Source organism: Peromyscus eremicus, chromosome 1, assembly GCF_949786415.1.
Source record: "Peromyscus eremicus chromosome 1, PerEre_H2_v1, whole genome shotgun sequence".
NCBI lineage: Eukaryota > Metazoa > Chordata > Mammalia > Rodentia > Cricetidae > Peromyscus > Peromyscus eremicus.
The window spans coordinates 110,745,183-110,755,948 of NC_081416.1; the positions used below are offsets into that span (position 1 = coordinate 110,745,183).

A 10,766-nucleotide genomic window follows, 5' to 3' on the forward strand; every position below is an offset into this window, starting at 1 on the left:
ACCTGACAGTAGCACTTCAAGTTGTACAGGGACACCCACTCCTCTCAGAGTTTCCCACCAGGTAAAAGGAGGTTCTAAAAACAACTGGATTTACTAAGTCTGGTCCAATGCCTGCAAGAACAGGGAAAATTAGCTAGGAAAGGCATGGTGGCCTGCCCTCCTGTCACTCAAACATCCAGTTCTGTGCACAACTCTTGTAATCACCATTTCCTCAGGCTGAAATCACAAGCTCATCTCCTTTGTACTCTCCACAGAGTTGCTGCTGTGAAAGATGTTCCCGCCAGCTTGGATGTTAGTGTCTCCAAAGATGGTCCTAGGCTTTGAGTCTGCAGGGCTGGTCTTCCCTCATCATCCAGCCTGTCTTCACAGCATTAGCCCCACCCTGACCACAGCAAACACTGCCCTGAGTACATGCATGCATTTCACCAGGCAGGTAATGAACGGATGGCCCTGAGGCTGAGAAATTTCATGCTAAAAGGGTGAATCCCTTCTGTTCAAAATGCTTGATGAATTCTCCCTCAAGGCCCCTGCTGGACCCCATCGGGCTTGATAGCTATGGCGGTGTGCTCATCGTTGGCCATGGTCTGCTTCAGAAGCTTGTGGTTTAACTCTGGTTGCAACTGCCCACACTAAGACACACCCGGCCCCACGTGGTTCCCAGCGTGTGCTCACACCTTACGCTTTTGTAACAGTTCCCACTCAGGAGAGCTCTTTTGAGAGAATCCAGTTGTCCTTTCTCCCCTGGTTTGTAGGATGTCATTCTAGTGGTTTTAAGTGTTTAAAAAATCAAGACACTCTCCGACTACTGTTTGCCCTCTGTTTAAGGCTCCTGTCCTAGGCTTCTTGTTACAATTAGAAGCACACAACGAGTAATTACTCGTATTCTCTCTAAATTAACAGTCCTTGTGTAGAAGAACCCATCTATCTAATCTTTGTTTTCCTACAGCCCGATAGAGTGTAAGGAATCTACTAGATACTTAATGCTTATTTCTTGATTAAATGAATGCATTTTTATTGAGTTACCACTTCACGAGGTTTCCTATTTGTCTTTATACCAGATAGACCGAATAGTACAAAAATAAAATAACTCCTTAAACATGCGCACATGCGCACACACACACACACACACACACACACACACACACATCGGAGAAAATGGCAACATTTAATGTATGCACAAAGTCAATAAACTAAGGCATACAATGTGGTCTGTCTTCTTGAGTTCCATCTCTGTCTTTTACTGTCTGTTTTTTTTAAGCAGATGTATTATCTGTATGTCAAGAATATGTGAGTTAGAGGGAGGTTTTAAATGTCAGACTCCAGGGTGGCCTTTTCTAAGTTGCAGAGGACAAGAAGAGCAGGAACAAATGTTAGAGGGCCATCTCTTTTGGCTGCTTCCTTCCTATATGAATTCCCTAAGTGGCAATTTGTGCTTCTCCTCCTCTTGAGCAATTCTGCTTGTTTTCAAATTCCTTCTGATCAAGCTCCAGTCTATGAACGCTGAATCCATCTTGAATATTGGAATATAGATAATGCAATCCATTTTCCTTGAAGAACTCTAAGCTTTCTGACATCTTCATACAGACAAATTCAGTCTGATCTCCAGTTTAAGAATAGGCAAGATCATTTCTGGGCCTAAGTGTGATATCTGTGGAGGTTCAAGGAAGCCTCCCAGGGCCTGCTTCTTCCTTACAGCTTTCTTTACTTTGGGCCTTGATGGCAAACAGAATAGAGCCATTCCAGCTCTCCAGATAGTCAAAGAAACAGGCCATGTCCCTTCTAAGTCTCCTGTTCTCTGAGTTGCCCCCCTCCCCTCCCTTTGCATCTCCGTATCTTTCAAAGTTTCCATCCCTATTGACATCTTATCTCCATTTATTCTGATGTCAGTTGAAGTCTGGATTTTGGGTGCTTTTCTATTTACTTACTTTTTAGAATACAGGACTATTAATTTTCTAACTCTACAAAAGCTTTTATTTTATGAGTATAAGTTGTCAGTAAGTTTGGTGTTTTTTGGCAACCAATGTATAATTGTGATTCTTATTGAATGTATAAACCACAAACTGTTCCTTTTGTGAATTCCTATTGATTTCTGAACCACAAGCACAGGAAATTACATTTACACTCCTAGGATCTACCTTGCCAGACTCATTCTGCCCCGAATCCCAATCTTTTATAACACTTTCTGCCATGAATCAATCATACTTTACATTGATTATGCCTCTAATTGTTCTATATTAGTAGAATTTTGTTAGTCTTAGAGTCAGGATAGGATGGATATATTGAAGGAGAAACAATTTCTTAATTGAAGAGGCTTATAAAATCGGAAGATTGTTTGTGCCTTGTCCTACATGTCCATTGTGGATTGGTTGGGTCTCTGTTTCTAGCTTCCTTGGGAGTCAGGCTGAGTAAAACCTTCACTTCCACTGAAGTAAATTAAAATGGAAGAAGGAAAAATGATTCTGGGAAGTTTCAAAATTAGCAATTAGAAGTAAGACACACTACTTTAGCCTAGAGGTGTTGAGCAGAAGTGGTTTAAGTGAGAAGTGTCCTCCATAGGCTCATGTATTTTTCAAACACTTGGTATGCAGTTAGTGGCCTTGTTTTAGGTTATAGAACTTTTAGGATATAGATCCTTGCTGAAAGAAGTGCACCCTGGGAGTAGGCTTTGAGAGTTAGTAGCCTTGTCCCACTTCCAATTCACCCTCGGTTTCTTATGTACAGGCAAAGTGTGATGGGTCAATCAAGAGTCCTGTTCTTTCTGCCATACGTGACCCCACTATTATGGATTCTAGCCACCTGGACTGTAAGTCAAAGTACACTTTCTTCCTTAAGTTGCTTCTGGTCATGATATTTTATCTCAGGAACAGAAAAAAAAAAACTAATACACCTTTGCTCCTTAGCTGGAACAATTTTGTATACTTGGCAGCTACATGGAGGATAGAAATTGCAATTCTATCATGTAGTCATAGATACTTCATGAACTGTGCCAAAGACAAACACAGCATAATCTTTATGCTACTGATACAATAGTTAACAAAAAAGATTTGCTGTGTAAGGCAAAGACCTAGGAAATATTCTTATAATGCATTCCAGGAAATCTTTAAGTTGGGCATGGATATATTATTCAACACTCTATGCAATGGGTTCACTCAGTAAGGCACAACTCTACTTGAGTCTCTTGTCATACTTTATCATCTTATTTACATCACATTCTGATGTAAATGTAAAGCCTGTTCTGAGACATGCAATCTTTACTTTTTAAAAATGAGTTTTTGTGTTTGCTTTACCATTCTGTAGCATTCTGAGGACTGAGAAATAAATATACATTTCTGGGATTCAAGGCTTTTCTTTTTCAGTTTAGGAATCACATCAAGAAAATTTAAGAAATAAATCTCTATAATTTAAAAATTCTAAAAAAAAATCTTATCCTGCTTATCTATTCCATCAATGTGTTACTTCTGCCATTTATTAGCGTTTCTGAAACCCTTGCAGCTTACAACAATCATCTCTTCTGTTTGTACATCACTCTTAGATTCTATGAGATATGGAAACTAGAAGAGCTTTTGAGGAGAGCTACATGTAGAAAAAGGAATATACAGTTTATAGGGGGCAAATTATTGATTGTAATGAATATCATAATCAAAAGTGACTTATGGAAGAATAAGTTTATTTTGGTTTATGGTTCCAGATGGGGAGTCCATAATGGCCAGTGAGGCCTGGGAGATGACTGAAGCAGGAAGCTGAGGGATCATATATCCAACCACAACAGGAAGTAGAGAGCAAAATGGAGGCGGGGCAAGGCTATACACTCTCAAAGCCTTCCCTCAGGGATGTGCTTCTTCTGGCAAGGCTATACTTTTCAAAGATTTCATGTCCTCTCCAAACAGCACCATCAATTGGGAACCACCTTTTCAAACAACCTGAGCCTATGGGGGACATTTCTCATTCAAACCACCACAACAAACAAAACAGAATATTATCTTTGAGCAGCATGGAGGACTTCTTGGCAGTAAATGTTAGGTGAGTGATCTATGTTTAGTAGATTGTGTTACTGTTTCTAGTTTTTCATAGCCTTTATTTAGAAGTAGAATTTTATGTGTTGGGACTTTGGACTTCATGTGTTACTTTGGCCAATAAAAGGTGGTAGAAGGCGTGTGTTTAAAGAGGAAGCATTAAGAAATGTCACTGGATCTGTTGTTGCTATTTCCCTAACTATACTAGAATAGCATGTACCAAATACGTCTCTTTTTCAGCCTGGATTAAAAAACAAGACACAGAGAGACTGCAGCCAACCTATATCAACCTGTAAGGCATTTGGGAAATAAACTTTTGTTATAAGTCACCAAGATAATGAGTTATTTATTTCTTGTTTTTTAAAATTATTATTATTACTTTTATCATCATCATTATTATTATTTTACATCCTCATCACTGTTTCCCCTCCCTCCCTTCCTCCCAGTCTCTCCTCCCATCTCCTCTCTATCCACTTTTCCACTTCTATTCAGAAATGGGCAGGCCTGTCATGGATACCAACCAAACATGGCATATCAAGTTGCAATAAGACTAGACACCTCCCCTCATATTAAAGCTGGACAAGGCAACCCAGTATGAGGAACAGGGTCCCCAAAGCCAACAAAAGAATCAGAGACAGCCTCTGCTCCCACTGTTAGGAATCTCATAAGAAAACCATAATTACACAACTATTATACACACACACACACACACACACACACACACACACACACACACACACACAGAGAGGGTCTAGGTCAGTCCTGTGCAGGCTCCCTGGTTGTCAGTTCAGTCTCTGTGAGCCCCTGTGAACCCAGGTTAGTTGATTCTATGGGTTTTATTGTGGTGTCCTTGACCCCTCTGGTCCAAACCATCTTTCCCTCCCTTCTCCCATAGGCTTCTCCGAACTCCACCTAGTGTTTGACTGTGGGTCTGCATCTGTTTCCACCAGTTGCTGTGGGTCTGCATCTGTTTCCACCAGTTGCTGTGGGTCTGCATCTGTTTCCACCAGTTGCTGGATGAAGCCTCTCTGATGACAGTTGGGGTAGGCTCCAGTCTACAAGTACAGCAGACTATTTTGGTCAGATGATGACTTTTATTTGTAATCACATTAGTTAGTAAAAAAATAACTGGTACAGGAAGCTGGCTAGTAGGTGTGGTAATATTTTGTATGTGCTCTAACAAATAAAGCTTGCCTGAAGACCACAGGGCAAAGCTAGCCACTAGTTAATGCTGTGGGATGTTCTGTATGTTAAATGTGTTACTCTGATTGGTTAACAAATAAAACACTGATTGGCCAGTAGCCAGGCAGGAAGTATAGGCCGAACAAGCAGAGTGGAGAATTCTGGGAAGTAGAAGGCTGAGTCAAAGAGACGCTGCCAGTGGCTGCCATGACGAGCGAGATGTAAGGTACCAGTAAGCCATGAGCCACATGGCAACTTATAGACTAATAGAAATGGGTTAATTTAAGATACAAGAACAGGTAGCAAGAAGCCTGAGCCATTAGGCCAAACAGTTTAAATAATATAAGCGTCTGTGTGTTTATTTTATAAGTGGGCTGTCGGACTTCCGGGGTTTGGCAGGACCCTGAGAGGAAACTCCAGCTACAAGCTAATCATAAAGGTCAGGCAGTTGTGGCACACACTTTTGATCCCAGCACTTGGGATCTCACATCTTAAATCCCAGCACGAAGGAGGTGGAGACAGGAAGTGATGTGGCTAGGTGGAGAGAGAACTACAAGGCGGGAGGAGATAGGAGCTCAGAGTCCTTTTGGCTGAGGATTGGGTAGAGGTAAGAGCTAGTGGCTGGCTGCTCTGCTTCTCTGATCTTTCAGCACTTACCCTGATATCTGGTTCCGGGTTTTTATTAGGACCAATTAGGATTCATGCTACAAGTAGAAATACAGAACTATCCTTGAGACCCAAGGTAATGAACTATCAAAAAGTTTTAAAAGAAAGGTTTTAAGTTTACTAGGATTATTGAATACAGTGGAAAAAAATCAAGAAATACATGAACTGAAAGGCTATCTATTTTGGAGACCAAGTAATGCATGTAAAAAGCTTTTATAAATAAGAAAGAATTGGTTAATGGTAAGACATTGTCCTAAAACATTATTGATTTCTAGCAGCGAATTTAGTGTTGGCTATAGAAACTGTAATGTTTGTGACCTAGAAAAACTGATTCTAAATTAAGGGGACAAAGAAGAAATCAGGGATGAAAAAAATTGAAGATAGCCCAAAGGAAGGACTTTGATGAAGATATTCTTTCTTAGATAAATAGCATTGTTGATATAGGTCTCTGTGTTGAGCTCTGAGAAGGTAGGATATCATGATCCCAAAATGGGCCCAGGGTGGACTCTGACTGCTTTGTTATAAAAAGGGTATCAAAGTCACACTCTCAATAAATAGCCCTGTCATGCACAGACTCCTTCTTACTAGCACAGGGAGGAAACCAGACAGGGAGAGCCCATCCAGGATTCAAACACCTTGATTGATTGCAAATGCCTCACTAGAACTGGAGGAAAGGGACTACAGGGTGGAGACCAAGGTTCCTCTTTCTGCAAATAACACAAGATGATAAAATACAATCTGCCAAGTACTTTGGTAGTTGTGTTTTTCAGAAAAAAATCTTTCGCAGCTCTCATCATCACATTTCTCCATGTAATTGGAGCCATGGGATTGAGATACATTAATCTGCACTCCTCAGCAAGTTATAAGAGGCGGAAATAACAGAAATCGCAGAACTTCTGCTGGAAGAAATGCTGCCTTAATAAATTTGTAGGAAGAAACAATGATCCAGGACAGCAGGAGGAATTCAGTACTTACCTGGAAACAAAATCTCACCCAATATTCTTCGGCAGTGGTTCTCAAATCACTGTGGGAGTCTCTCTGATTGGCTTGAACTTTTCCTGACACATCATTCTGATTCATGCCTTATGCATGCTTTGTTCTTGATGTCAAACGCTTGTCAGTCTTGCAAGGTGCATGCTAGGAGTTTTGTCTCAAATGTTCCCAATGAGCTGTGTGATTTCCATTCTTCCATTCTATCACTTTGCACTTCAATCAGTGAGTCTCTTTGTCTTTCTCCTCCACCACCATTCAACTGCACTGGGAAAGGGACCATGTAGCATTTTGACTTGGTATCCTTGGAACCTGATAGTCTGTCTGATACAAGGAGGGTGCTAAATCAATATTAAATGCAGGACTTTATACTTTCTCTACAATCTCCTTTTCCTCCATTTTTGTTTTGGGGAAGGGTCTGTCCCCAGATTTGGTTTTCCTGTCTTTTACTGAACTTTGCAACTAATTCGAGAACTCTAGAATGACTCCAAGACAAGAATGATCACATGTCAGAAATCAGAGGTTCTGGGCTCCAAGTTGCTGTTTGCTTTTAAAAAAGAAAATCAAGATAGGGCCTCATTATGAAGCCCAAGATTGGTCTTCAACTCGTGATCCTCTGCCTCAGCATACCAGTTTGCTTCCTTGAGGGACAAGCTAATGTGGAATTTGTTCTCTGCATTATACAGAGCACTGTGGTCTATAATCCTCTGAGGGTCTACAAAACTGCACAGTGGAGGCAAAGGGAGAACAGGCTAGCATCAATAGCACAGCAAGCCTGTGCTCAGGCATTTGGCAGAAAGCAGCCTGGGTACCACACTGATTTGCCTTTTTGATCATGCCCTAGCTAAGGTGGTTGCTTTCAACCAGAAAGGTGAGTTTTCATGTTTGATTCCAATGGACATGGTTAAACTAACTGCCTTGCCAGCAGATGGCAATTTGGGGTATGCTGCTTCTCTTACTAGATGCTTCTTTAATTGTGTCTCCACTGAGAAGAATATTCTACAGGGAAGATTATCAGCTGGCTTTGGAAGCAAATGCCCAGGTTTTGTTTCGGTTGAAAGATAGCACTTTTTCTCCATATACATTACATTTTATATTTAGACCTGGAACACATCTTTATTTTTTCAAGAATCATTAAAAAGAAAAAAATAAAAATGAGGGAGGAGAAAATCAAAGTGTATAGTCAAAAAGATAAACAGTTCAAGGTGCAATTCTGTCTTAAGCAGGCCATTATGATAAGGTGTTATATTTGGCTTTCTAATCTCTGAGAATGCCCACTTGCTGTGGAATCATCTTTTTGTACAAGATGAATATATATAATATGAATAAGGAGCTGACTTGCTGATAGCTAGGCAGGATTTTGGGGACAGAAGAATGCTGGGAAGAAGGAGGGCAGTCTGAGGAGATGCCATGAGATGCAGAGAGAACAGGATGGGAAGTTCATACAGGAGGTTAATAAGCCTTGGATTAATAGAAACATATTTATATTAATATATAATGCACATAGATTAATATAAACGGGTTAGTTTAAGTTATAAGAGTTAGCTACAAACAAGCTTAAGCTATCGGCCAAGCATTTATAATTAATATTAAATCTTTGAGTGGTTATTTGGGAGCAGCTACCAGGACAGAAAAACTCCATCTATACCCACTCATAATACCACAAATCCAAAGAGATCATTTAGCAATATTAAACAACAATACCAGCTACCACATATTAATGGCTACATTATTTTCAATTTCCCATATCCCTTCATTGTAGCTAGAGTTTTCCTGCCTGGCCCACAGTCAGGACAAATCTCTCTCACCTGCCAGTCCCACAGTCGCTCAAACCCGACCAAGTAAACACAGAGACTTATATTGCTTACAAACTGTATGGCCATGGCAGGCTTCTTGCTAACTGTTCTTATATCTTAAATTAATCCAATTCCATTAATCTATACCTTGCCACATGGCTCGTGGCTTACCGGCATCTTCATATGCTGTTTGTCATCGTGGCGGCTGGCAGTGTCTCTCTGACTCAGCCTTCCACTTCCCAGCTTTATTCTCCTCCTTGTCCCGCCTACACTTCCTGCTTAGCCAATGGCCAATCAGTGTTTTATTTATTGACTAATTAGCAACACATTTGCCAAACAGACCATCCCACAGCACTTCATAATAGTGAATTTTCTATTATTCTAAATGAGGAAATGGAAACTTGCAGTGTGAATTGTCATGAATTCCACCAGCTTTGAGGACAGAGCTTAGAGTCAGGCAGTGCTCTGTTCACACCCAAGTTGGATGCATTTAGCAAAATCACTGAAACTCTTATGGTTCAGTTCTTTCTCTGTAAAATACATATAATAATCATTTCCTCACAGCACTGCAGGTGGAGGCAAAGCAAGACCATCATAGTTTGATCCTCACCTCCAAAGTTTTTTTGTCCCTTTTGTTACTGGTTGCTATGGGTTCCAGTAGACTAGTTGTGGTTGTCTGAATATGAATGGCCCCAATAAATGTTTAAATATTTGGTCCCCTGTTGATAGGAACATTTGGGAAGGATTAGGAGGTGGCCTTGTTGGAGGAGGTATGTTACAGAGGCAGATTTTGAGGTTTTAACATATACTGTTGCAAGGTATTTGATTACACTGCATAAAGATATGTCACTGTGATCGGTTTAATAAAAAGCTAAACTGCCAATAGCTAGGCAGGAGTTATATCTGGGACTTCTGGACAGACAGAGTTCTGGGAAGAAGAAAAGCAGGGTCTCCAGCTGGATGCAGAGGGAGCAAGACATACAAGAGCAGAGGTAAAAGCCATGAGCCACTTGATAGCACATAGATGAATAGAAATGGGTTGATTTACATTATAAGAGATGGTTAGAAACAAGCCTAAGCTATAGGCTGAGCTTTCATAATTAATAAGTCTCCGTGTCATTTTTTTTGGTGAGCTGGCAGCCTAAAGAAAGTCTGCTACATCCCATCATTTCCAGTATGCCCTCTGCCTCCTACTTATAGTTTGAGATGTGAATTCCTAGCTGTTACTTCCACCATGCCTTACCTTCACCATTATGAACTCTAGTTAGCCCTCTGAAACCACAAGCCCAATTAAACATATCATTTTATAAGTTGCCTTGTTGATGGTGCTCTATCACAGCACTAAAAAAAAAAGTAACTAGTATGTAAGTCCCTGGATGCATCTACCAAATACATTAACCCCTTTCATCACTTTTGAGCTAGGGCAATTGTTTTCAACCAGAAAGACAGAAAGGCATTTTTTCTTGGTTGATTCTGACAGACCTACTTTGCCAGCTGCTTGCAATTTGGTATGTGCACCCTTTCCTCACTAGTTGCTCGCCTTATTGTGTGTCAATTTATGTGTCCTGGGAGTTTGTATTTGTAAAAGTCGGCATGTCTGGTCATCTGATTGACTAGTGAGGTGCTTCTGCCCACACTGTTTGTCGTTTCTCAATACTGGCTGCTTACCAACATCAATGAGTAAGCCACAAACTTACGCCAAATCTGACTTGGGAGAATGCAGAATCTGCCTTTGAAAATCCTTTTCTCTTTGATTTGTATAAAAAGCCTGGCTGCAGGTCACTGATTCACACTTTGCCAAAAGAGGATTGAGTGTGTCCATCAGTGATCTTTTTTAGTGTGATTGTATGATGGCTTTCTAGTTCTAAGCACCATGGGTGTAAACAGTGATTTGGGCAGAGACTTAACTTCCACATGTGTCAGGCTGGGTAGGTAAAATCATCTCCATTCTACAAACACAGGAGCTGGAACCCAGAAGGATGATGGCACTTTCATGTCATTTAGCAAGTGTAATGGTCTCCCACAGATTTCCCTGACTCTAAGACCAAGGCCTTTCATTTTCAGTAAAATAAATCAGAATGTCCATTCATTTTGTTAAGGTCAGGAGCTAGACTGAGTT

General features: G+C 40.6%; 1 pseudogene; it reads right to left on the reverse strand.

Moving 5' to 3' along the window:
* Nucleotides 1-163: 163 nt before the first annotated feature.
* LOC131902165 (nucleoside diphosphate kinase A-like) lies at nucleotides 164-581 on the reverse strand (annotated as a pseudogene).
* Between the last annotated feature and the right edge of the window lie 10,185 nt (nucleotides 582-10,766).